This window comes from Salmo salar, chromosome 09, assembly GCF_965601325.2.
Source record: "Salmo salar chromosome 09, fSalSal1, whole genome shotgun sequence".
NCBI classification, from domain to species: domain Eukaryota; kingdom Metazoa; phylum Chordata; class Actinopteri; order Salmoniformes; family Salmonidae; genus Salmo; species Salmo salar.
The window spans coordinates 57843290-57870898 of record NC_138299.1 but is presented as its reverse complement, the minus strand read 5'-3'; positions in this window follow the sequence as shown (position 1 = coordinate 57870898).

Genomic DNA, 27609 nt, shown 5'->3' with positions numbered 1-27609 from the left:
TATTAGTACAGGCCTATAGCAGGTAGTCTCTGGTATTTAGTTAATGTGGGTTATTAGTACAGGCCTATAGCAGGTAGTCTGTGGTATTTAGTTAATGTGGTATATTAGTACAGGCCTATAGCTAGTAGTCTGTGGTATATTAGTACAGGCCTACAGCTGGTAGTCTGTGGTATTTAGTTAATGTGGTATATTAGTACAGGCCTATAGCTGGTAGTCTGTGGTATTTAGTTAATGTGGTATATTAGTACAGGCCTATAGCTGGTAGTCTGTGGTATTTAGTTAATGTGGTATATTAGTACAGGCCTATAGCAGTTAGCCTGTGGTATATTAGTACAGGCCTATAGCTGGTAGTCTGTGGTATATTAGTACAGACCTATTGCTGGTCGTCTGTGGTATTTAGTTAATGTGGTATATTAGTACAGGCCTATAGCTGGTAGTCTGTGGTATTTAGTTAATGTGGTATATTAGTACAGGCCTATAGAAGGTAGTGTGTGGTATTTAGTTAATGTGGTATATTAGTACAGGCCTATAGCAGGTAGTCTGTTGTATATTAGTACAGGCCTATAGCAGGTAGTCTGTGGTATTTAGTTAATGTGGTATATTAGTACAGACCTATAGCTGGTAGTCTGTGGTATTTAGTTAATGTGGTATATTAGTACAGGCCTATAGCTGGTGGTCTGTGGTATATAAGTAAAGGCCTATAGCAGGTAGTCTGTGGTATTTAGTGAATGTGGTATATTAGTACAGGCCTATAGCTGGTAGTCTGTGGTATATTAGTACAGGCCTATTGCTGGTAGTCTGTAGTATTTAGTTAATGTGGTATATTAGTACAGGCCTATAGCTGGTAGTCTGTCATATTTAGTTAATGTGGTATATTAGTACAGGCCTATAGCTGGTAGTCTGTTGTATTTAGTTAATGTGGTATATTAGTACAGGCCTATAGCTGGTAGTCTGTGGTATTTAGTTAATGTGGTATATTAGTACAGGCCTATAGCTGGTAGTCTGTGGTATTTAGTTAATCTGGTATATTAATACAGGCCTATAGCTGGTACTCTGTGGTATTTAGTTAATGTGGTATATTAGTACAGGCCTATAGCTGGTAGTCTGTGGTATTTAGTTAATGTGGTATATTAGTACAGGCCTATAGCTGGTAGTCTGTGGTATTTAATTAATGTGGTATATTAGTACAGGCCAATAGCTGGTAGTCTGTGGTATTTAGTTAATGTGGTATATTTGTACAGGCCTATAGCTGGTAGTCTGTGGTATTTAGTTAATGTGGTATATTAGTACAGGCCTATAGCTGGTAGTCTGTGGTATTTAGTTAATCTGGTATATTAAAACAGGCCTATAGCTGGTACTCTGTGGTATTTAGTTAATTTGTTATATTAGTACAGGCCTATAGCTGGTAGTCTGTGGTATTTAGTTAATGTGGTATATTAGTACAGGCCTATAGCTGGTAGTCTGTGGTATTTAGTTAATGTGGTATATTAGTACAGGCCTATAGCTGGCAGTCTGTGGTATATAAGTACAGGCCTATAGCTAGTAGTATGTGGTATTTAGTTAACGTGGTATATTAGTACATGCCTATAGCTGGTAGTCTGTGGTATTTAGTTAATGTGGTATATTAGTACAGGCCTATAGCTGGTAGTCTGTGGTATTTAGTTAATGTGGTATATTAATACAGGCCTATAGCTGGGAGTCTGTGGTATTTAGTTAATGTGGTATATTAGTACAGGCCTATAGCTGGTAGTCTGTGGTATTTAGTTAATGTGGTATATTAGTACAGGCCTATAGCTCGTAGTCTGTGGTATTTAGTTAATGTGGTATATTAGTACAGGCCTATAGCAGGTAGTCTGTGGTATATTAGTACAGGCCTATAGCTGGAAGTCTGTGGTTTATTAATACAGGCATATTGCTGGTAGTCTGTGGTATTTAGTTGATGTGGTATATTAGTACAGGCCAATAGCTGGTAGTCTGTGGTATTTAGTTAATGTGGTATATTAGTACAGGCCTATAGCTGGTAGTCTGTGGTATTTAGTTAATGTGGTATATTAGTACAGGCCTATAGCTGGTAGTCTGTGGTATTTAGTTAATGTGGTATATTAGTACAGGCCTATAGCTGGCAGTCTGTGGTATATAAGTACAGGCCTATAGCTAGTAGTCTGTGGTATTTAGTTAATGTGGTATATTAGTAAAAGCCTATAGCTGGTTGTCTGTGGTAGATTAGTACAGGCCTATAGCTGGTAGTCTGTGGTATTTAGTTAATGTTGTACATTAGTACAGGCCTATAGATGGTAGTCTGTGGTATTTGGTTAATGTGGTATATTAGTGCAGGCCTATAGCTGGTAGTCTGTGGTATATTAGTACAGGCCTATAGCTGGTAGTCTGTGGTATTTAGTTAATGTGGTATATTAGTACAGGCCTATAGCAGGTAGTCTGTGGTATTTAGTTAATGTGGTATATTAGTACAGGACTATAGCTGGTAGTCTGTGGTATTTAGTTAATGTGGTATATTAGTACAGGCCTATAGCTGGTAGTCTGTGGTATTTAGTTAATCTGGTATATTATTACAGGCCTATAGCTGGTACTCTGTGGTATTTAGTTAATGTGGTATATTAGTACAGGCCTATAGCTGGTAGTCTGTGGTATTTAGTTAACGTGGTATATTAGTACATGCCTATAGCTGGTAGTCTGTGGTATTTAGTTAATCTGGTATATTAGTACAGGCCTATAGCTGGTAGTCTGTGGTATTTAGTTAATGTGGTATATTAGTACAGGCCTATAGCTGGTAGTCATATTTAGTTAATGTGGTATATTAGTACAGGCCTATAGCAGGTAGTCTGTGGTATTTAGTTAATGTGGTATATTAGTACAGGCCTATAGCTGGTAGTCTGTGGTATATTAGTACAGGCCTATAGCAGGTAGTCTGTGGTATTTAGTTAATTTGGTATATTAGTACAGGCCTATAGCTGGTAGTCTGTGGTATTTAGTTAACGTGGTATATTAGTACATGCCTATAGCTGGTAGTCTGTGGTATTTAGTTAATGTGGTATATTAGTACAGGCCTATAGCTGGTAGTCTGTGGTATTTAGTTAATGTGGTATATTAATACAGGCCTATAGCTGGTAGTCTGTGGTATTTAGTTAATGTGGTATATTAGTACAGGCCTATAGCTGGTAGTCTGTGGTATTTAGTTAATGTGGTATATTAATACAGGCATATAGCTGGTAGTCTGTGGTATTTAGTTAATGTGGTATATTAGTACAGGCCTATAGCAGGTAGTCTGTGGTATTTAGTTAATGTGGTATATTAGTACAGGCCTATAGCTGGTACTCTGTGGTATTTAGTTAATGTGGTATATTAGTACAGGCCTATAGCTGGTAGTCTGTGGTATTTACTTAATGTGGTATATTAGTACAGGCCTATAGCTGGTAGTCTGTGGTATTTAGTTAATGTGGTATATTAGTACAGGCCTATAGCAGGTAGTCTGTGGTATATAAGTACAGGCCTATAGCTGGAAGTCTGTGGTATATTAATACAGGCCTATTGCTGGTAGTCTGTGGTATTTATTTGATGTGGTATATTAGTACAGGCCAATAGCTGGTAGTCTGTGGTTTTTAGTTAATGTGGTATATTAGTACAGGCCTATAGCTGGTAGTCTGTGGTATTTAGTTAATGTGGTATATTAGTACAGGCCTATAGCTGGTAGTCTGTGGTATTTAGTTGATATTAATACAGGCCTATAGCTGGTACTCTGTGGTATTTAGTTAATGTGGTATATTAGTACAGGCCTATAGCTGGTAGTCTATGGTATTTAGTTCATGTGGTATATTAGTACAGGCCTATAGCTGGTAGTCTCTGGTATTTAGTTAATGTGGTATATTAATACAGGCCTATAGCTGGTAGTCTGTGGTATTTAGTTAATGTGGTATATTAGTACAGGCCTATAGCTGGTAGTCTGTGGTATTTAGTTAATGTGGTATATTAGTACAGGCCTATAGCTTGTAGTCTGTGGTATTTAGTTAATCTGGTATATTAATACAGGCCTATAGCTGGTACTCTGTGGTATTTAGTTAATGTGGTATATTAGTACAGGCCTATAGCTGGTAGTCTGTGGTATTTAGTTAATGTGGTATATTAGTACAGGCCTATAGCTGGCAGTCTGTGGTATATAAGTACAGGCCTATAGCTAGTAGTCTGTGGTATTTAGTTAATGTGGTATATTAGTACAGGCCTATAGCTGGTTGTCTGTGGTAGATTAGTACAGGCCTATAGCTGGTAGTCTGTGGTATTTAGTTAATGTTGTACATTAGTACAGGCCTATTTCTGGTAGTCTGTGGTATTTGGTTAATGTGGTATATTAGTACAGGCCTATAGCTGGTAGTCTGTGGTATATTAGTACAGGCCTATAGCTGGTAGTCTGTGGTATTTAGTTAATGTGGTATATTAGTACAGGCCTATAGCAGGTAGTCTGTGGTATTTAGTTAATGTGGTATATTAGTACAGGACTATAGCTGGTAGTCTGTGGTATATTAGTTATTGTGGTATATTAGTACAGACCTATAGCTGGTAGTCTGTGGTATTTAGTTAATGTGGTATATTAGTACAGGCCTATAGCTGGTAGTCTGTGGTATTTAGTTAATGTGGTATATTAGTACAGGCCTATAACAGGTAGTCTGTGATATATTAGTACAGGCCTATAGCTGGTAGTCTGTGGTATTTAGTTAATGTGGTATATTAGTACAGGCCTATAGCTGGTAGTCTGTGGTATTTAGTTAATGCGGTATATTAGTACAGGCCTAAAGCTGGTAGTCTGTGGTATATTAGTACAGGCCTATTGCTGGTAGTCTGTTGTATATTAGTACAGGCCTATAGCAGGTAGTCTCTGGTATTTAGTTAATGTGGTATATTAGTACAGGCCTATAGCAGGTAGTCTGTGGTATTTAGTTAATGTGGTATATTAGTACAGGCCTATAGCTGGTAGTCTGTGGTATATTAGTACAGGCCTACAGCTGGTAGTCTGTGGTATTTAGTTAATGTGGTATATTAGTACAGGCCTATAGCTGGTAGTCTGTGGTATTTAGTTAATGTGGTATATTAGTACAGGCCTATAGCTGGTAGTCTGTGGTATATTAGTACAGGCCTATTGCTTGTCGTCTGTGGTATTTAGTTAATGTGGTATATTAGTACAGGCCTATAGCAGGTAGCCTGTGGTATATTAGTACAGGCCTATAGCTGGTAGTCTGTGGTATATTAGTACAGGCCTATTGCTGGTCGTCTGTGGTATTTAGTTAATGTGGTATATTAGTACAGGCCTATAGCTGGTAGTCTGTGGTATTTAGTTAATGTGGTATATTAGTACAGGCCTATAGAAGGTAGTGTGTGGTATTTAGTTAATGTGGTATATTAGTACAGGCCTATAGCAGGTAGTCTGTTGTATATTAGTACAGGCCTATAGCAGGTAGTCTGTGGTATTTAGTTAATGTGGTATATTAGTACAGACCTATAGCTGGTAGTCTGTGGTATTTAGTTAATGTGGTATATTAGTACAGGCCTATAGCTGGTGGTCTGTGGTATATAAGTAAAGGCCTATAGCAGGTAGTCTGTGGTATTTAGTGAATGTGGTATATTAGTACAGGCCTATAGCTGGTAGTCTGTGGTATATTAGTACAGGCCTATTGCTGGTAGTCTGTAGTATTTAGTTAATGTGGTATATTAGTACAGGCCTATAGCTGGTAGTCTGTCATATTTAGTTAATGTGGTATATTAGTACAGGCCTATAGCTGGTAGTCTGTTGTATTTAGTTAATGTGGTATATTAGTACAGGCCTATAGCTGGTAGTCTGTTGTATTTAGTTAATGTGGTATATTAGTACAGGCCTATAGCTGGTAGTCTGTGGTATATTAGTACAGGCCAATAGCTGGTAGTCTGTGGTATTTAGTTAACGTGGTATATTAGTACATGCCTATAGCTGGTAGTCTGTGGTATTTAGTTAATGTGGTATATTAGTACAGGCCTATAGCTGGTAGTCTGTGGTATTTAGTTAATGTGGTATATTAATACAGGCCTATAGCTGGTAGTCTGTGGTATTTAGTTAATGTGGTATATTAATACAGGCCTATAGCTGGTAGTCTGTGGTATTTAGTTAATGTGGTATATTAGTACAGGCCTATAGCTGGTAGTCTGTGGTATTTAGTTAATGTGGTATATTAGTACAGGCCTATAGCTGGTAGTCTGTGGTATTTAGTTAATGTGGTATATTAGTACAGGCCTATAACTAGTAGTCTGTGGTATTTAGTTAATGTGGTATATTAGTACAGGCCTATAGCAAGTAGTCTGTGGTATTTAGTTAATGTGGTATATTAGTACAGGCCTATAGCTGGTACTCTGTGGTATTTAGTTAATGTGGTATATTAGTACAGGCCTATAGCTGGTAGTCTGTGGTATTTACTTATTGTGGTATATTAGTACAGGCCTATAGCTGGTAGTCTGTGGTATTTAGTTAATGTGGTATATTAGTACAGGCCTATAGCAGGTAGTCTGTGGTATATAAGTACAGGCCTATAGCTGGAAGTCTGTGGTATATTAATAAAGGCCTATTGCTGGTAGTCTGTGGTATTTATTTGATGTGGTATATTAGTACAGGCCAATAGCTGGTAGTCTGTGGTATTTAGTTAATGTGGTATATTAGTACAGGCCTATAGCTGGTAGTCTGTGGTATTTAGTTAATGTGGTATATTAGTACAGGCCTATAGCTGGTAGTCTGTGGTATTTAGTTGATATTAATACAGGCCTATAGCTGGTACTCTGTGGTATTTAGTTAATGTGGTATATTAGTACAGGCCTATAGCTGGTAGTCTGTGGTATTTAGTTCATGTGGTATATTAGTACAGGCTTATAGCTGGTAGTCTCTGGTATTTAGTTAATGTGGTATATTAATACAGGCCTATAGCTGGTAGTCTGTGGTATTTAGTTAATGTGGTATATTAGTACAGGCCTATAGCTGGTAGTCTGTGGTATTTAGTTAATGTGGTATATTAATACAGGCCTATAGCTGGTGGTCTGTGGTATTTAGTTAATTTGGTATATTAATACAGGCCTATAGCTGGTAGTCTGTGGTATTTAGTTAATGTGGTATATTAGTACAGGCCTATAGCTTGTAGTCTGTGGTATTTAGTTAATGTGGTATATTAGTACAGGCCTATAGCTGGTAGTCTGTGGTATTTAGTTAATGTGGTATATTAGTACAGGCCTATAGCTGGTAGTCTGTGGTATTTAGTTAATGTGGTATATTAGTACAGGCCTATAGCAGGTAGTCTGTGGTATTTAGTTAATGTGGTATATTAGTACAGGCCTATAGCTGGTACTCTGTGGTATTTAGTTAATGTGGTATATTAGTACAGGCCTATAGCTGGTAGTCTGTGGTATTTACTTAATGTGGTATATTAGTACAGGCCTATAGCTGGTAGTCTGTGGTATTTAGTTAATGTGGTATATTAGTACAGGCATATAGCTGGTAGTCTGTGGTATTTAGTTAATGTGGTACATTAGTACAGGCCTATAGCAGGTACTCTGTGGTATATAAGTACAGGCCTATAGCTGGAAGTCTGTGGTATATTAATACAGGCCTATTGCTGGTAGTCTGTGGTATTTATTTGATGTGGTATATTAGTACAGGCCAATAGCTGGTAGTCTGTGGTATTTAGTTAATGTGGTATATTAGTACAGGCCTATAGCTGGTAGTCTGTGGAATTTAGTTAATGTGGTATATTACTACAGGCCTATAGCTGGTAGTCTGTGGTATTTAGTTAATCTGGTATATTAATACAGGCCTATAGCTGGTACTCTGTGGTATTTAGTTAATGTGGTATATTAGTACAGGCCTATAGCTGGTAGTCTGTGGTATTTAGTTAATGTGGTATATTAGTACAGGCCTATAGCTGGCAGTCTGTGGTATATAAGTACAGGCCTATAGCTAGTAGTCTGTGGTATTTAGTTAATGTGGTATATTAGTACAGGCCTATAGCTGGTTGTCTGTGGTATATTAGTACAGGCCTATAGCTGGTAGTCTGTGGTATTTAGTTAATGTTGTACATTAGTACAGGCCTATAGCTGGTAGTCTGTGGTATTTGGTTAATGTGGTATATTAGTACAGGCCTATAGCTGGTAGTCTGTGGTATATTAGTACAGGCCTATAGCAGGTAGTCTGTGGTATATTAGTACAGGCCTATAGCTGGAAGTCTGTGGTATATTAATACAGGCCTATTGCTGGTAGTCTGTGGTATTTAGTTGATGTGGTATATTAGTACAGGCCAATAGCTGGTAGTCTGTGGTGTTTAGTTAATGTGGTATATTAGTACAGGCCTATAGCTGGTAGTCTGTGGTATTTAGTTAATGTGGTATATTAATACAGGCCTATAGCTGGTGGTCTGTGGTATTTAGTTAATTTGGTATATTAATACAGGCCTATAGCTGGTAGTCTGTGGTATTTAGTTAATGTGGTATATTAGTACAGGCCTATAGCTTGTAGTCTGTGGTATTTAGTTAATGTGGTATATTAGTACAGGCCTATAGCTGGTAGTCTGTGGTATTTAGTTAATGTGGTATATTAGTACAGGCCTATAGCTGGTAGTCTGTGGTATTTAGTTAATGTGGTATATTAGTACAGGCCTATAGCAGGTAGTCTGTGGTATTTAGTTAATGTGGTATATTAGTACAGGCCTATAGCTGGTACTCTGTGGTATTTAGTTAATGTGGTATATTAGTACAGGCCTATAGCTGGTAGTCTGTGGTATTTACTTAATGTGGTATATTAGTACAGGCCTATAGCTGGTAGTCTGTGGTATTTAGTTAATGTGGTATATTAGTACAGGCATATAGCTGGTAGTCTGTGGTATTTAGTTAATGTGGTACATTAGTACAGGCCTATAGCAGGTACTCTGTGGTATATAAGTACAGGCCTATAGCTGGAAGTCTGTGGTATATTAATACAGGCCTATTGCTGGTAGTCTGTGGTATTTATTTGATGTGGTATATTAGTACAGGCCAATAGCTGGTAGTCTGTGGTATTTAGTTAATGTGGTATATTAGTACAGGCCTATAGCTGGTAGTCTGTGGAATTTAGTTAATGTGGTATATTACTACAGGCCTATAGCTGGTAGTCTGTGGTATTTAGTTAATCTGGTATATTAATACAGGCCTATAGCTGGTACTCTGTGGTATTTAGTTAATGTGGTATATTAGTACAGGCCTATAGCTGGTAGTCTGTGGTATTTAGTTAATGTGGTATATTAGTACAGGCCTATAGCTGGCAGTCTGTGGTATATAAGTACAGGCCTATAGCTAGTAGTCTGTGGTATTTAGTTAATGTGGTATATTAGTACAGGCCTATAGCTGGTTGTCTGTGGTATATTAGTACAGGCCTATAGCTGGTAGTCTGTGGTATTTAGTTAATGTTGTACATTAGTACAGGCCTATAGCTGGTAGTCTGTGGTATTTGGTTAATGTGGTATATTAGTACAGGCCTATAGCTGGTAGTCTGTGGTATATTAGTACAGGCCTATAGCAGGTAGTCTGTGGTATATTAGTACAGGCCTATAGCTGGAAGTCTGTGGTATATTAATACAGGCCTATTGCTGGTAGTCTGTGGTATTTAGTTGATGTGGTATATTAGTACAGGCCAATAGCTGGTAGTCTGTGGTGTTTAGTTAATGTGGTATATTAGTACAGGCCTATAGCTGGTAGTCTGTGGTATTTACTTAATGTGGTATATTAGTACAGGCCTATAGCTGGTAGTCTGTGGTATTTAGTTAATCTGGTATATTAATACAGGCCTATAGCTGGTACTCTGTGGTATTTAGTTAATGTGGTATATTAGTACAGGCCTATAGCTGGTAGTCTGTGGTATTTAGTTAATGTGGTATATTAGTACAGGCCTATAGCTGGCAGTCTGTGGTATATAAGTACAGGCCTATAGCTAGTAGTCTGTGGTATTTAGTTAATGTGGTATATTAGTACAGGCCTATAGCTGGTTGTCTGTGGTATATTAGTACAGGCCTATAGCTGGTAGTCTGTGGTATTTAGTTAATGTTGTACATTAGTACAGGCCTATAGCTGGTAGTCTGTGGTATTTGGTTAATGTGGTATATTAGTACAGGCCTATAGCTGGTAGTCTGTGGTATATTAGTACAGGCCTATAGCTGGTAGTCTGTGGTATTTAGTTAATTTGGTATATTAGTACAGGCCTATAGCAGATAGTCTGTGGTATTTAGTTAATGTGGTATATTAGTACAGGCCTATAGCTGGTAGTCATATTTAGTTCATGTGGTATATTACTACAGGCCTATAGCAGGTAGTCTGTGGTATTTAGTTAATGTGGTATATTAGTACAGTTCTATAGCTGGTAGTCTGTGGTATATTAGTACAGGCCTATAGCAGGTAGTCTGTGGTATTTAGTTAATGTGGTATATTAGTACAGGCCTATAGCTGGTAGTCTTTGGTATTTAGTTAATGTGGTATATTAATACAGGCCTATAGCTGGTAGTCTATGGTATTTAGTTAATGTGGTATATTAGTACAGGCCTATAGCTGGTAGTCTGTGGTATTTAGTTAATGTGGTATATTAGTACAGACCTATAGCTGGTAGTCTGTGGTATTGAGTTAATGTGGTATATTAGTACAGGCCTATAGCTGGTAGTCTGTGGTATTTAGTTAATTTGGTATATTAGTACAGGCCTATAACAGGTAGTCTGTGATATATTAGTACAGGCCTATAGCTGGTAGTCTGTGGTATTTAGTTAATGTGGTATATTAGTACAGGCCTATAGCTGGTAGTCTGTGGTATTTAGTTAATGCGGTATATTAGTACAGGCCTATAGCTGGTAGTCTGTGGTATTTAGTTAATGTGGTATATTAGTACAGGCCTATAGCTGGTAGTCTGTGGTATTTAGTTAATGTGGTATATTAGTACAGGCCTATAGCTGGTAGTCTGTGGTATATTAGTACAGGCCTATAGCTGGTAGTCTGTGGTATTTAGCTAATGTGGTATATTAGTACAGGCCTATAGCTAGTAGTCTGTGGTATTTAGTTGATGTGGTATATTAGTACAGGCCTATAGCTGGTAGTCTGTGGTATTTAGTTAACGTGGTATATTAGTACATGCCTATAGCTGGTAGTCTGTGGTATTTAGTTAATCTGGTATATTAGTACAGGCCTATAGCTGGTAGTCTGTGGTATTTAGTTAATGTGGTATATTAATACAGGCCTATAGCTGGTAGTCTGTGGTATTTAGTTAATGTGGTATATTAGTACAGGCCTATAGCTGGTAGTCTGTGGTATTTAGTTAATGTGGTATATTAATACAGGCCTATAGCTGGTAGTCTGTGGTATTTAGTTAATGTGGTATATTAATACAGGCCTATAGCTGGTAGTCTGTGGTATTTAGTTAATGTGGTATATTAGTACAGGCCTATAGCTGGTAGTCTGTGGTATTTAGTTAATGTGGTATATTAGTACAGGCCTATAGCTGGTAGTCTGTGGTATTTAGTTAATGTGGTATATTAGTACAGGCCTATAGCTGGTAGTCTGTGGTATTTAGTTAATGTGGTATATTAGTACAGGCCTATAGCAGGTAGTCTGTGGTATTTAGTTAATGTGGTATATTAGTACAGGCCTATAGCTGGTACTCTGTGGTATTTAGTTAATGTGGTATATTAGTACAGGCCTATAGCTGGTAGTCTGTGGTATTTAGTTAATGTGGTATATTAGTACAGGCCTATAGCTGGTAGTCTGTGGTATTTAGTTAATGTGGTATATTAGTACAGGCCTATAGCAGGTAGTCTGTGGTATATTAGTACAGGCCTATAGCTGGAAGTCTGTGGTATATTAATACAGGCCTATTGCTGGTAGTCTGTGGTATTTAGTTGATGTGGTATATTAGTACAGGCCAATAGCTGGTAGTCTGTGGTATTTAGTTAATGTGGTATATTAGTACAGGCCTATAGCTGGTAGTCTGTGGTATTTAGTTAATGTGGTATATTAGTACAGGCCTATAGCTGGTAGTCTGTGGTATTTAGTTAATGTGGTATATTAGTACAGGCCTATAGCAGTTAGCCTGTGGTATATTAGTACAGGCCTATAGCAGGTAGTCTGTGGTATTTAGTTAATGTGGTATATTAGTACAGGCCTATAGCTAGTAGTCTGTGGTATATTAGTACAGGCCTACAGCTGGTAGTCTGTGGTATTTAGTTAATGTGGTATATTAGTACAGGCCTATAGCTGGTAGTCTGTGGTATTTAGTTAATGTGGTATATTAGTACAGGCCTATAGCTGGTAGTCTGTGGTATTTAGTTAATGTGGTATATTAGTACAGGCCTATAGCAGTTAGCCTGTGGTATATTAGTACAGGCCTATAGCTGGTAGTCTGTGGTATATTAGTACAGACCTATTGCTGGTCGTCTGTGGTATTTAGTTAATGTGGTATATTAGTACAGGCCTATAGCTGGTAGTCTGTGGTATTTAGTTAATGTGGTATATTAGTACAGGCCTATAGAAGGTAGTGTGTGGTATTTAGTTAATGTGGTATATTAGTACAGGCCTATAGCAGGTAGTCTGTTGTATATTAGTACAGGCCTATAGCAGGTAGTCTGTGGTATTTAGTTAATGTGGTATATTAGTACAGACCTATAGCTGGTAGTCTGTGGTATTTAGTTAATGTGGTATATTAGTACAGGCCTATAGCTGGTGGTCTGTGGTATATAAGTAAAGGCCTATAGCAGGTAGTCTGTGGTATTTAGTGAATGTGGTATATTAGTACAGGCCTATAGCTGGTAGTCTGTGGTATATTAGTACAGGCCTATTGCTGGTAGTCTGTAGTATTTAGTTAATGTGGTATATTAGTACAGGCCTATAGCTGGTAGTCTGTCATATTTAGTTAATGTGGTATATTAGTACAGGCCTATAGCTGGTAGTCTGTTGTATTTAGTTAATGTGGTATATTAGTACAGGCCTATAGCTGGTAGTCTGTGGTATTTAGTTAATGTGGTATATTAGTACAGGCCTATAGCTGGTAGTCTGTGGTATTTAGTTAATCTGGTATATTAATACAGGCCTATAGCTGGTACTCTGTGGTATTTAGTTAATGTGGTATATTAGTACAGGCCTATAGCTGGTAGTCTGTGGTATTTAGTTAATGTGGTATATTAGTACAGGCCTATAGCTGGTAGTCTGTGGTATTTAATTAATGTGGTATATTAGTACAGGCCAATAGCTGGTAGTGTGTGGTATTTAGTTAATGTGGTATATTTGTACAGGCCTATAGCTGGTAGTCTGTGGTATTTAGTTAATGTGGTATATTAGTACAGGCCTATAGCTGGTAGTCTGTGGTATTTAGTTAATCTGGTATATTAAAACAGGCCTATAGCTGGTACTCTGTGGTATTTAGTTAATTTGTTATATTAGTACAGGCCTATAGCTGGTAGTCTGTGGTATTTAGTTAATGTGGTATATTAGTACAGGCCTATAGCTGGTAGTCTGTGGTATTTAGTTAATGTGGTATATTAGTACAGGCCTATAGCTGGCAGTCTGTGGTATATAAGTACAGGCCTATAGCTAGTAGTATGTGGTATTTAGTTAACGTGGTATATTAGTACATGCCTATAGCTGGTAGTCTGTGGTATTTAGTTAATGTGGTATATTAGTACAGGCCTATAGCTGGTAGTCTGTGGTATTTAGTTAATGTGGTATATTAATACAGGCCTATAGCTGGGAGTCTGTGGTATTTAGTTAATGTGGTATATTAGTACAGGCCTATAGCTGGTAGTCTGTGGTATTTAGTTAATGTGGTATATTAGTACAGGCCTATAGCTCGTAGTCTGTGGTATTTAGTTAATGTGGTATATTAGTACAGGCCTATAGCAGGTAGTCTGTGGTATATTAGTACAGGCCTATAGCTGGAAGTCTGTGGTTTATTAATACAGGCATATTGCTGGTAGTCTGTGGTATTTAGTTGATGTGGTATATTAGTACAGGCCAATAGCTGGTAGTCTGTGGTATTTAGTTAATGTGGTATATTAGTACAGGCCTATAGCTGGTAGTCTGTGGTATTTAGTTAATGTGGTATATTAGTACAGGCCTATAGCTGGTAGTCTGTGGTATTTAGTTAATCTGGTATATTATTACAGGCCTATAGCTGGTACTCTGTGGTATTTAGTTAATGTGGTATATTAGTACAGGCCTATAGCTGGTAGTCTGTGGTATTTAGTTAATGTGGTATATTAGTACAGGCCTATAGCTGGCAGTCTGTGGTATATAAGTACAGGCCTATAGCTAGTAGTCTGTGGTATTTAGTTAATGTGGTATATTAGTACAGGCCTATAGCTGGTTGTCTGTGGTAGATTAGTACAGGCCTATAGCTGGTAGTCTGTGGTATTTAGTTAATGTTGTACATTAGTACAGGCCTATAGATGGTAGTCTGTGGTATTTGGTTAATGTGGTATATTAGTGCAGGCCTATAGCTGGTAGTCTGTGGTATATTAGTACAGGCCTATAGCTGGTAGTCTGTGGTATTTAGTTAATTTGGTATATTAGTACAGGCCTATAGCTGGTAGTCTGTGGTATTTAGTTAACGTGGTATATTAGTACATGCCTATAGCTGGTAGTCTGTGGTATTTAGTTAATGTGGTATATTAGTACAGGCCTATAGCTGGTAGTCTGTGGTATTTAGTTAATGTGGTATATTAATACAGGCCTATAGCTGGTAGTCTGTGGTATTTAGTTAATGTGGTATATTAGTACAGGCCTATAGCTGGTAGTCTGTGGTATTTAGTTAATGTGGTATATTAGTACATGCCTATAGCTGGTAGTCTGTGGTATTTAGTTAATGTGGTATATTAGTACAGGCCTATAGCTGGTAGTCTGTGGTATTTAGTTAATGTGGTATATTAATACAGGCCTATAGCTGGTAGTCTGTGGTATTTAGTTAATGTGGTATATTAGTACAGGCCTATAGCTGGTAGTCTGTGGTATTTAGTTAATGTGGTATATTAATACAGGCATATAGCTGGTAGTCTGTGGTATTTAGTTAATGTGGTATATTAGTACAGGCCTATAGCAGGTAGTCTGTGGTATTTAGTTAATGTGGTATATTAGTACAGGCCTATAGCTGGTACTCTGTTGTATTTAGTTAATGTGGTATATTAGTACAGGCCTATAGCTGGTAGTCTGTGGTATTTACTTAATGTGGTATATTAGTACAGGCCTATAGCTGGTAGTCTGTGGTATTTAGTTAATGTGGTATATTAGTACAGGCCTATAGCAGGTAGTCTGTGGTATATAAGTACAGGCCTATAGCTGGAAGTCTGTGGTATATTAATACAGGCCTATTGCTGGTAGTCTGTGGTATTTATTTGATGTGGTATATTAGTACAGGCCAATAGCTGGTAGTCTGTGGTTTTTAGTTAATGTGGTATATTAGTACAGGCCTATAGCTGGTAGTCTGTGGTATTTAGTTAATGTGGTATATTAGTACAGGCCTATAGCTGGTAGTCTGTGGTATTTAGTTGATATTAATACAGGCCTATAGCTGGTACTCTGTGGTATTTAGTTAATGTGGTATATTAGTACAGGCCTATAGCTGGTAGTCTATGGTATTTAGTTCATGTGGTATATTAGTACAGGCCTATAGCTGGTAGTCTCTGGTATTTAGTTAATGTGGTATATTAATACAGGCCTATAGCTGGTAGTCTGTGGTATTTAGTTAATGTGGTATATTAGTACAGGCCTATAGCTGGTAGTCTGTGGTATTTAGTTAATGTGGTATATTAGTACAGGCCTATAGCTTGTAGTCTGTGGTATTTAGTTAATCTGGTATATTAATACAGGCCTATAGCTGGTACTCTGTGGTATTTAGTTAATGTGGTATATTAGTACAGGCCTATAGCTGGTAGTCTGTGGTATTTAGTTAATGTGGTATATTAGTACAGGCCTATAGCTGGCAGTCTGTGGTATATAAGTACAGGCCTATAGCTAGTAGTCTGTGGTATTTAGTTAATGTGGTATATTAGTACAGGCCTATAGCTGGTTGTCTGTGGTATATTAGTACAGGCCTATAGCTGGTAGTCTGTGGTATTTAGTTAATGTTGTACATTAGTACAGGCCTATAGCTGGTAGTCTGTGGTATTTGGTTAATGTGGTATATTAGTACAGGCCTATAGCTGGTAGTCTGTGGTATATTAGTACAGGCCTATAGCTGGTAGTCTGTGGTATTTAGTTAATTTGGTATATTAGTACAGGCCTATAGCAGATAGTCTGTGGTATTTAGTTAATGTGGTATATTAGTACAGGCCTATAGCTGGTAGTCATATTTAGTTAATGTGGTATATTACTACAGGCCTATAGCAGGTAGTCTGTGGTATTTAGTTAATGTGGTATATTAGTACAGTTCTATAGCTGGTAGTCTGTGGTATATTAGTACAGGCCTATAGCAGGTAGTCTGTGGTATTTAGTTAATGTGGTATATTAGTACAGGCCTATAGCTGGTAGTCTTTGGTATTTAGTTAATGTGGTATATTAATACAGGCCTATAGCTGGTAGTCTATGGTATTTAGTTAATGTGGTATATTAGTACAGGCCTATAGCTGGTAGTCTGTGGTATTTAGTTAATGTGGTATATTAGTACAGACCTATAGCTGGTAGTCTGTGGTATTGAGTTAATGTGGTATATTAGTACAGGCCTATAGCTGGTAGTCTGTGGTATTTAGTTAATTTGGTATATTAGTACAGGCCTATAACAGGTAGTCTGTGATATATTAGTACAGGCCTATAGCTGGTAGTCTGTGGTATTTAGTTAATGTGGTATATTAGTACAGGCCTATAGCTGGTAGTCTGTGGTATTTAGTTAATGCGGTATATTAGTACAGGCCTAAAGCTGGTAGTCTGTGGTATATTAGTACAGGCCTATTGCTGGTAGTCTGTGGTATATTAGTACAGGCCTATAGCAGGTAGTCTCTGGTATTTAGTTAATGTGGTATATTAGTACAGGCCTATAGCAGGTAGTCTGTGGTATTTAGTTAATGTGGTATATTAGTACAGGCCTATAGCTGGTAGTCTGTGGTATATTAGTACAGGCCTATAGCTGGTAGTCTGTGGTATTTAGTTAATGTGGTATATTAGTACAGGCCTATAGCTGGTAGTTTGTGGTATTTAGTTAATGTGGTTTATTAGTTCAGGCCTATAGCAGGTGGTCTGTGGTATTTAGTTAAGGTGGTATATTAGTACAGGCCTATAGCTGGTAGTCTGTGATATTTAGTTAATGTGGTATATTAGTACAGGCCTATAGCTGGTAGTCTGTGGCATTTAGTTAATGTCGTATATTAGTACAGGCCAATAGCTGGTAGTCTGTGGTATTTAGTTAATGTGTTATATTAATACAGGCCTATAGCTGGTACTCTGTAATATTTAGTTAACGTGGTATATTAGTACAGGCCTATAGCTGGTAGTCTGTGGTATTTAGTTAATGTGGTATATTAGTACAGGCCTATAGCTGGTAGTCTGTGGTATTTAGTTAATGTGGTATATTAGTACAGGCCTATAGCTGGTAGTCTGTGGTATATTAGTACAGGCCTATAGCTGGTAGTCTGTGGTATTTAGTTAATGTGGTATATTAGTACAGGCCTATAGCTAGTAGTCTGTGGTATTTAGTTGATGTGGTATATTAGTACAGGCCTATAGCTGGTAGTCTGTGGTATTTAGTTAACGTGGTATATTAGTACATGCCTATAGCTGGTAGTCTGTGGTATTTAGTTAATCTGGTATATTAGTACAGGCCTATAGCTGGTAGTCTGTGGTATTTAGTTAATGTGGTATATTAGTACAGGCCTATAGCTGGTAGTCATATTTAGTTAATGTGGTATATTAGTACAGGCCTATAGCAGGTAGTCTGTGGTATTTAGTTAATGTGGTATATTAGTACAGGCCTATAGCTGGTAGTCTGTGGTATATTAGTACAGGCCTATAGCAGGTAGTCTGTGGTATTTAGTTAATTTGGTATATTAGTACAGGCCTATAGCTTGTAGTCTTTGGTATTTAGTTAATGTGGTATATTAATACAGGCCTATAGCTGGTAGTCTATGGTATTTAGTTAATGTGGTATATTACTACAGGCCTATAGCTGGTAGTCTGTGGTATTTAGTTAATGTGGTATATTAGTACAGACCTATAGCTGGTAGTCTGTGGTATTGAGTTAATGTGGTATATTAGTTCAGGCCTATAGCTGGTAGTCTGTGGTATTTAGTTAATTTGGTATATTAGTACAGGCCTATAACAGGTAGTCTGTGATATATTAGTACAGGCCTATAGCTGGTAGTCTGTGGTATTTAGTTAATGTGGTATATTAGTACAGGCCTATAGCTGGTAGTCTGTGGTATTTAGTTAATGCGGTATATTAGTACAGGCCTAGAGCTGGTAGTCTGTGGTATATTAGTACAGGCCTATTGCTGGTAGTCTGTGGTATATTAGTACAGGCCTATAGCAGGTAGTCTCTGGTATTTAGTTAATGTGGTATATTAGTACAGGCCTAAAGCAGGTAGTCTGTGGTATTTAGTTAATGTGGTATATTAGTACAGGCCTATAGCTGGTAGTCTGTGGTATATTAGTACAGGCCTATAGCTGGTAGTCTGTGGTATTTAGTTAATGTGGTATATTAGTACAGGCCTATAGCTGGTAGTCTGTGGTATTTAGTTAATGTGGTATATTAGTACAGGCCTATAGCTGGTAGTCATATTTAGTTAATGTGGTATATTAGTTCAGGCCTATAGCAGGTAGTCTGTGGTATTTAGTTAATGTGGTATATTAGTACAGGCCTATAGCTGGTAGTCTGTGGTATATTAGTACAGGCCTATAGCAGGTAGTCTGTGGTATTTAGTTAATTTGGTATATTAGTACAGGCCTATAGCTGGTAGTCTTTGGTATTTAGTTAATGTGGTATATTAATACAGGCCTATAGCTGGTAGTCTATGGTATTTAGTTAATGTGGTATATTAGTACAGGCCTATAGCTGGTAGTCTGTGGTATTTAGTTAATGTGGTATATTAGTACAGACCTATAGCTGGTAGTCTGTGGTATTGAGTTAATGTGGTATATTAGTACAGGCCTATAGCTGGTAGTCTGTGGTATTGAGTTAATGTGGTATATTAGTACAGGCCTAAAGCTGGTAGTCTGTGGTATATTAGTACAGGCCTATTGCTGGTAGTCTGTGGTATATTAGTACAGGCCTATAGCAGGTAGTCTCTGGTATTTAGTTAATGTGGTATATTAGTACAGGCCTATAGCAGGTAGTCTGTGGTATTTAGTTAATGTGGTATATTAGTACAGGCCTATAGCTGGTAGTCTGTGGTATATTAGTACAGGCCTATAGCTGGTAGTCTGTGGTATTTAGTTAATGTGGTATATTAGTACAGGCCTATAGCTGGAAGTTTGTGGTATTTAGTTAATGTGGTTTATTAGTACAGGCCTATAGCAGGTGGTCTGTGGTATTTAGTTAAGGTGGTATATTAGTACAGGCCTATAGCTGGTAGTCTGTGATATTTAGTTAATGTGGTATATTAGTACAGGCCTATAGCTGGTAGTCTGTGGCATTTAGTTAATGTCGTATATTAGTACAGGCCAATAGCTGGTAGTCTGTGGTATTTAGTTAATGTGTTATATTAATACAGGCCTATAGCTGGTACTCTGTAATATTTAGTTAACGTGGTATATTAGTACAGGCCTATAGCTGGTAGTCTGTGGTATTTAGTTAATGTGGTATATTAGTACAGGCCTATAGCTGGTAGTCTGTGGTATTTAGTTAATGTGGTATATTAGTACAGGCCTATAGCTGGTAGTCTGTGGTATATTAGTACAGGCCTATAGCTGGTAGTCTGTGGTATTTAGTTAATGTGGTATATTAGTACAGGCCTATAGCTAGTAGTCTGTGGTATTTAGTTGATGTGGTATATTAGTACAGGCCTATAGCTGGTAGTCTGTGGTATTTAGTTAACGTGGTATATTAGTACATGCCTATAGCTGGTAGTCTGTGGTATTTAGTTAATCTGGTATATTAGTACAGGCCTATAGCTGGTAGTCTGTGGTATTTAGTTAATGTGGTATATTAGTACAGGCCTATAGCTGGTAGTCATATTTAGTTAATGTGGTATATTAGTACAGGCCTATAGCAGGTAGTCTGTGGTATTTAGTTAATGTGGTATATTAGTACAGGCCTATAGCTGGTAGTCTGTGGTATTTAGTTAATGTGGTATATTAGTACAGGCCTATAGCTGGTAGTCTGTGGTATTTAGTTAATGTGGTATATTAGTACAGGCCTATAGCTGGTAGTCTGTGGTATTTAGTTAATGTGGTATATTAATACAGGCCTATAGCTGGTAGTCTGTGGTATTTAGTTAATGTGGTATATTAGTACAGGCCTATAGCTGGTAGTCTGTGGTATTTAGTTAATGTGGTATATTAGTACAGGCCTATAGCTGGTAGTCTGTGGTATTGAGTTAATGTGGTATATTAGTACAGGCCTATAGCTGGTAGTCTGTGGTATTTAGTTAATTTGGTATATTAGTACAGGCCTATAACAGGTAGTCTGTGATATATTAGTACAGGCCTATAGCTGGTAGTCTGTGGTATTTAGTTAATGTGGTATATTAGTACAGGCCTATAGCTGGTAGTCTGTGGTATTTAGTTAATGCGGTATATTAGTACAGGCCTAGAGCTGGTAGTCTGTGGTATATTAGTACAGGCCTATTGCTGGTAGTCTGTGGTATATTAGTACAGGCCTATAGCAGGTAGTCTCTGGTATTTAGTTAATGTGGTATATTAGTACAGGCCTATAGCAGGTAGTCTGTGGTATTTAGTTAATGTGGTATATTAGTACAGGCCTATAGCTGGTAGTCTGTGGTATATTAGTACAGGCCTATAGCTGGTAGTCTGTGGTATTTAGTTAATGTGGTATATTAGTACAGGCCTATAGCTGGTAGTCTGTGGTATTTAGTTAATGTGGTATATTAGTACAGGCCTATAGCTGGTAGTCATATTTAGTTAATGTGGTATATTAGTTCAGGCCTATAGCAGGTAGTCTGTGGTATTTAGTTAATGTGGTATATTAGTACAGGCCTATAGCTGGTAGTCTGTGGTATATTAGTACAGGCCTATAGCAGGTAGTCTGTGGTATTTAGTTAATGTGGTATATTAGTACAGGCCTATAGCTGGTAGTCTGTGGTATTTAGTTAATGTGGTATATTAATACAGGCCTATAGCTGGTAGTCTGTGGTATTTAGTTAATGTGGTATATTAGTACAGGCCTATAGCTGGTAGTCTGTGGTATTTAGTTAATGTGGTATATTAGTACAGGCCTATAGCTGGTAGTCTGTGGTATTGAGTTAATGTGGTATATTAGTACAGGCCTATAGCTGGTAGTCTGTGGTATTGAGTTAATGTGGTATATTAGTACAGGCCTAAAGCTGGTAGTCTGTGGTATATTAGTACAGGCCTATTGCTGGTAGTCTGTGGTATATTAGTACAGGCCTATAGCAGGTAGTCTCTGGTATTTAGTTAATGTGGTATATTAGTACAGGCCTATAGCAGGTAGTCTGTGGTATTTAGTTAATGTGGTATATTAGTACAGGCCTATAGCTGGTAGTCTGTGGTATATTAGTACAGGCCTATAGCTGGTAGTCTGTGGTATTTAGTTAATGTGGTATATTAGTACAGGCCTATAGCTGGAAGTTTGTGGTATTTAGTTAATGTGGTTTATTAGTACAGGCCTATAGCAGGTGGTCTGTGGTATTTAGTTAAGGTGGTATATTAGTACAGGCCTATAGCTGGTAGTCTGTGATATTTAGTTAATGTGGTATATTAGTACAGGCCTATAGCTGGTAGTCTGTGGCATTTAGTTAATGTCGTATATTAGTACAGGCCAATAGCTGGTAGTCTGTGGTATTTAGTTAATGTGTTATATTAATACAGGCCTATAGCTGGTACTCTGTAATATTTAGTTAACGTGGTATATTAGTACAGGCCTATAGCTGGTAGTCTGTGGTATTTAGTTAATGTGGTATATTAGTACAGGCCTATAGCTGGTAGTCTGTGGTATTTAGTTAATGTGGTATATTAGTACAGGCCTATAGCTGGTAGTCTGTGGTATATTAGTACAGGCCTATAGCTGGTAGTCTGTGGTATTTAGTTAATGTGGTATATTAGTACAGGCCTATAGCTAGTAGTCTGTGGTATTTAGTTGATGTGGTATATTAGTACAGGCCTATAGCTGGTAGTCTGTGGTATTTAGTTAACGTGGTATATTAGTACATGCCTATAGCTGGTAGTCTGTGGTATTTAGTTAATCTGGTATATTAGTACAGGCCTATAGCTGGTAGTCTGTGGTATTTAGTTAATGTGGTATATTAGTACAGGCCTATAGCTGGTAGTCTGTGGTATTTAGTTAATGTGGTATATTAATACAGGCCTATAGCTGGTAGTCTGTGGTATTTAGTTAATGTGGTATATTAATACAGGCCTATAGCTGGTAGTCTGTGGTATTTAGTTAATGTGGTATATTAGTACAGGCCTATAGCTGGTAGTCTGTGGTATTTAGTTAATGTGGTATATTAGTACAGGCCTATAGCTGGTAGTCTGTGGTATTTAGTTAATGTGGTATATTAGTACAGGCCTATAGCTGGTAGTCTGTGGTATTTAGTTAATGTGGTATATTAGTACAGGCCTATAGCAGGTAGTCTGTGGTATTTAGTTAATGTGGTATATTAGTACAGGCCTATAGCTGGTACTCTGTGGTATTTAGTTAATGTGGTATATTAGTACAGGCCTATAGCTGGTAGTCTGTGGTATATTAGTACAGGCCTATAGCAGGTAGTCTGTGGTATTTAGTTAATTTGGTATATTAGTACAGGCCTATAGCTGGTAGTCTTTGGTATTTAGTTAATGTGGTATATTAATACAGGCCTATAGCTGGTAGTCTATGGTATTTAGTTAATGTGGTATATTAGTACAGGCCTATAGCTGGTAGTCTGTGGTATTTAGTTAATGTGGTATATTAGTACAGACCTATAGCTGGTAGTCTGTGGTATTGAGTTAATGTGGTATATTAGTACAGGCCTATAGCTGGTAGTCTGTGGTATTGAGTTAATGTGGTATATTAGTACAGGCCTAAAGCTGGTAGTCTGTGGTATATTAGTACAGGCCTATTGCTGGTAGTCTGTGGTATATTAGTACAGGCCTATAGCAGGTAGTCTCTGGTATTTAGTTAATGTGGTATATTAGTACAGGCCTATAGCAGGTAGTCTGTGGTATTTAGTTAATGTGGTATATTAGTACAGGCCTATAGCTGGTAGTCTGTGGTATATTAGTACAGGCCTATAGCTGGTAGTCTGTGGTATTTAGTTAATGTGGTATATTAGTACAGGCCTATAGCTGGAAGTTTGTGGTATTTAGTTAATGTGGTTTATTAGTACAGGCCTATAGCAGGTGGTCTGTGGTATTTAGTTAAGGTGGTATATTAGTACAGGCCTATAGCTGGTAGTCTGTGATATTTAGTTAATGTGGTATATTAGTACAGGCCTATAGCTGGTAGTCTGTGGCATTTAGTTAATGTCGTATATTAGTACAGGCCAATAGCTGGTAGTCTGTGGTATTTAGTTAATGTGTTATATTAATACAGGCCTATAGCTGGTACTCTGTAATATTTAGTTAACGTGGTATATTAGTACAGGCCTATAGCTGGTAGTCTGTGGTATTTAGTTAATGTGGTATATTAGTACAGGCCTATAGCTGGTAGTCTGTGGTATTTAGTTAATGTGGTATATTAGTACAGGCCTATAGCTGGTAGTCTGTGGTATATTAGTACAGGCCTATAGCTGGTAGTCTGTGGTATTTAGTTAATGTGGTATATTAGTACAGGCCTATAGCTAGTAGTCTGTGGTATTTAGTTGATGTGGTATATTAGTACAGGCCTATAGCTGGTAGTCTGTGGTATTTAGTTAACGTGGTATATTAGTACATGCCTATAGCTGGTAGTCTGTGGTATTTAGTTAATCTGGTATATTAGTACAGGCCTATAGCTGGTAGTCTGTGGTATTTAGTTAATGTGGTATATTAGTACAGGCCTATAGCTGGTAGTCTGTGGTATTTAGTTAATGTGGTATATTAATACAGGCCTATAGCTGGTAGTCTGTGGTATTTAGTTAATGTGGTATATTAATACAGGCCTATAGCTGGTAGTCTGTGGTATTTAGTTAATGTGGTATATTAGTACAGGCCTATAGCTGGTAGTCTGTGGTATTTAGTTAATGTGGTATATTAGTACAGGCCTATAGCTGGTAGTCTGTGGTATTTAGTTAATGTGGTATATTAGTACAGGCCTATAGCTGGTAGTCTGTGGTATTTAGTTAATGTGGTATATTAGTACAGGCCTATAGCAGGTAGTCTGTGGTATTTAGTTAATGTGGTATATTAGTACAGGCCTATAGCTGGTACTCTGTGGTATTTAGTTAATGTGGTATATTAGTACAGGCCTATAGCTGGTAGTCTGTGGTATTTAGTTAATGTGGTATATTAGTACAGGCCTATAGCTGGTAGTCTGTGGTATTTAGTTAATGTGGTATATTAGCACAGGCCTATAGCAGGTAGTCTGTGGTATATTAGTACAGGCCTATAGCTGGAAGTCTGTGGTATATTAATACAGGCCTATTGCTGGTAGTCTGTGGTATTTAGTTGATGTGGTATATTAGTACAGGCCAATAGCTGGTAGTCTGTGGTATTTAGTTAATGTGGTATATTAGTACAGGCCTATAGCTGGTAGTCTGTGGTATTTAGTTAATGTGGTATATTAGTACAGGCCTATAGCTGGTAGTCTGTGGTATTTAATTAATGTGGTATATTAGTACAGGCCTATAGCTGGTAGTCTGTGGTATTTAGTTAATGTGGTATATTAGTACAGGCCTATAGCCTGTAGTCTGTGGTATTTAGTTAATGAGGTATATTAGTACAGGCCTATAGCTGGTAGTCTGTGGTATTTAGTTAATGTGGTATATTAGTACAGGCCTATAGCTGGCAGTCTGTGGTATATAAGTACAGGCCTATAGCTAGTATTCCGTGGTATTTAGTTAATGTGGTATATTAGTACAGGCCTATAGCTGGTTGTCTGTGGTATATTAGTACAGGCCTATAGCTGGTAGTCTGTGGTATTTATTTAATGTGGTATATTAGTACAGGCCTATAGCTGGTAGTCTGTGGTATTTAGTTAATGTGGTATATTAGTACAGGCCTATAGCAGGTAGTCTGTGGTATATTAGTACAGGCCTATAGCAGGTAGTCTCTGGTATTTAGTTAATGTGGTATATTAGTACAGGCCTATAGCAGGTGGTCTGTGGTATTTAGTTAAGGTGGTATATTAGTACAGGCCTATAGCTGGTAGTCTGTGATATTTAGTTAATGTGGTATATTAGTACTGGCCTATAGCTGGTAGTCTTTGGCATTTAGTTAATGTCGTATATTAGTACAGGCCTATAGCAGTTAGCCTGTGGTATATTAGTACAGGCCTATAGCTGGTAGTCTGTGGTATATTAGTACAGACCTATTGCTGGTCGTCTGTGGTATTTAGTTAATGTGGTATATTAGTACAGGCCTATAGCTGGTAGTCTGTGGTATTTAGTTAATGTGGTATATTAGTACAGGCCTATAGAAGGTAGTGTGTGGTATTTAGTTAATGTGGTATATTAGTACAGGCCTATAGCAGGTAGTCTGTTGTATATTAGTACAGGCCTATAGCAGGTAGTCTGTGGTATTTAGTTAATGTGGTATATTAGTACAGACCTATAGCTGGTAGTCTGTGGTATTTAGTTAATGTGGTATATTAGTACAGGCCTATAGCTGGTGGTCTGTGGTATATAAGTAAAGGCCTATAGCAGGTAGTCTGTGGTATTTAGTGAATGTGGTATATTAGTACAGGCCTATAGCTGGTAGTCTGTGGTATATTAGTACAGGCCTATTGCTGGTAGTCTGTAGTATTTAGTTAATGTGGTATATTAGTACAGGCCTATAGCTGGTAGTCTGTCATATTTAGTTAATGTGGTATATTAGTACAGGCCTATAGCTGGTAGTCTGTTGTATTTAGTTAATGTGGTATATTAGTACAGGCCTATAGCTGGTAGTCTGTGGTATATTAGTACAGGCCTATAGCTGGTAGTCTGTGGTATTTAGTTAATGTGGTATATTAGTACAGGCCTATAGCTGGTAGTCTGTGGTATATTAGTACAGGCCTATAGCTGGTAGTCTGTGGTATTTAGTTAACGTGGTATATTAGTACATGCCTATAGCTGGTAGTCTGTGGTATTTAGTTAATGTGGTATATTAGTACAGGCCTATAGCTGGTAGTCTGTGGTATTTAGTTAATGTGGTATATTAATACAGGCCTATAGCTGGTAGTCTGTGGTATTTAGTTAATGTGGTATATTAGTACAGGCCTATAGCTGGTAGTCTGTGGTATTTAGTTAATGTGGTATATTAATACAGGCCTATAGCTGGTAGTCTGTGGTATTTAGTTAATGTGGTATATTAATACAGGCCTATAGCTGGTAGTCTGTGGTATTTAGTTAATGTGGTATATTAGTACAGGCCTATAGCTGGTAGTCTGTGGTATTTAGTTAATGTGGTATATTAGTACAGGCCTATAGCTGGTAGTCTGTGGTATTTAGTTAATGTGGTATATTAGTACAGGCCTATAGCTGGTAGTCTGTGGTATTTAGTTAATGTGGTATATTAGTACAGGCCTATAGCAGGTAGTCTGTGGTATTTAGTTAATGTGGTATATTAGTACAGGCCTATAGCTGGTACTCTGTGGTATTTAGTTAATGTGGTATATTAGTACAGGCCTATAGCAGGTAGTCTGTTGTATATTAGTACAGGCCTATAGCAGGTAGTCTGTGGTATTTAGTTAATGTGGTATATTAGTACAGACCTATAGCTGGTAGTCTGTGGTATTTAGTTAATGTGGTATATTAGTACAGGCCTATAGCTGGTGGTCTGTTGTATTTAGTTAATGTGGTATATTAGTACAGGCCTATAGCTGGTAGTCTGTGGTATATTAGTACAGGCCTATAGCTGGTAGTCTGTGGTATTTAGTTAATGTGGTATATTAGTACAGGCCTATAGCTGGTAGTCTGTGGTATATTAGTACAGGCCTATAGCTGGTAGTCTGTGGTATTTAGTTAACGTGGTATATTAGTACATGCCTATAGCTGGTAGTCTGTGGTATTTAGTTAATGTGGTATATTAGTACAGGCCTATAGCTGGTAGTCTGTGGTATTTAGTTAATGTGGTATATTAGTACAGGCCTATAGCAGGTAGTCTGTGGTATTTAGTTAATGTGGTATATTAGTACAGGCCTATAGCTGGTACTCTGTGGTATTTAGTTAATGTGGTATATTAGTACAGGCCTATAGCAGGTAGTCTGTTGTATATTAGTACAGGCCTATAGCAGGTAGTCTGTGGTATTTAGTTAATGTGGTATATTAGTACAGACCTATAGCTGGTAGTCTGTGGTATTTAGTTAATGTGGTA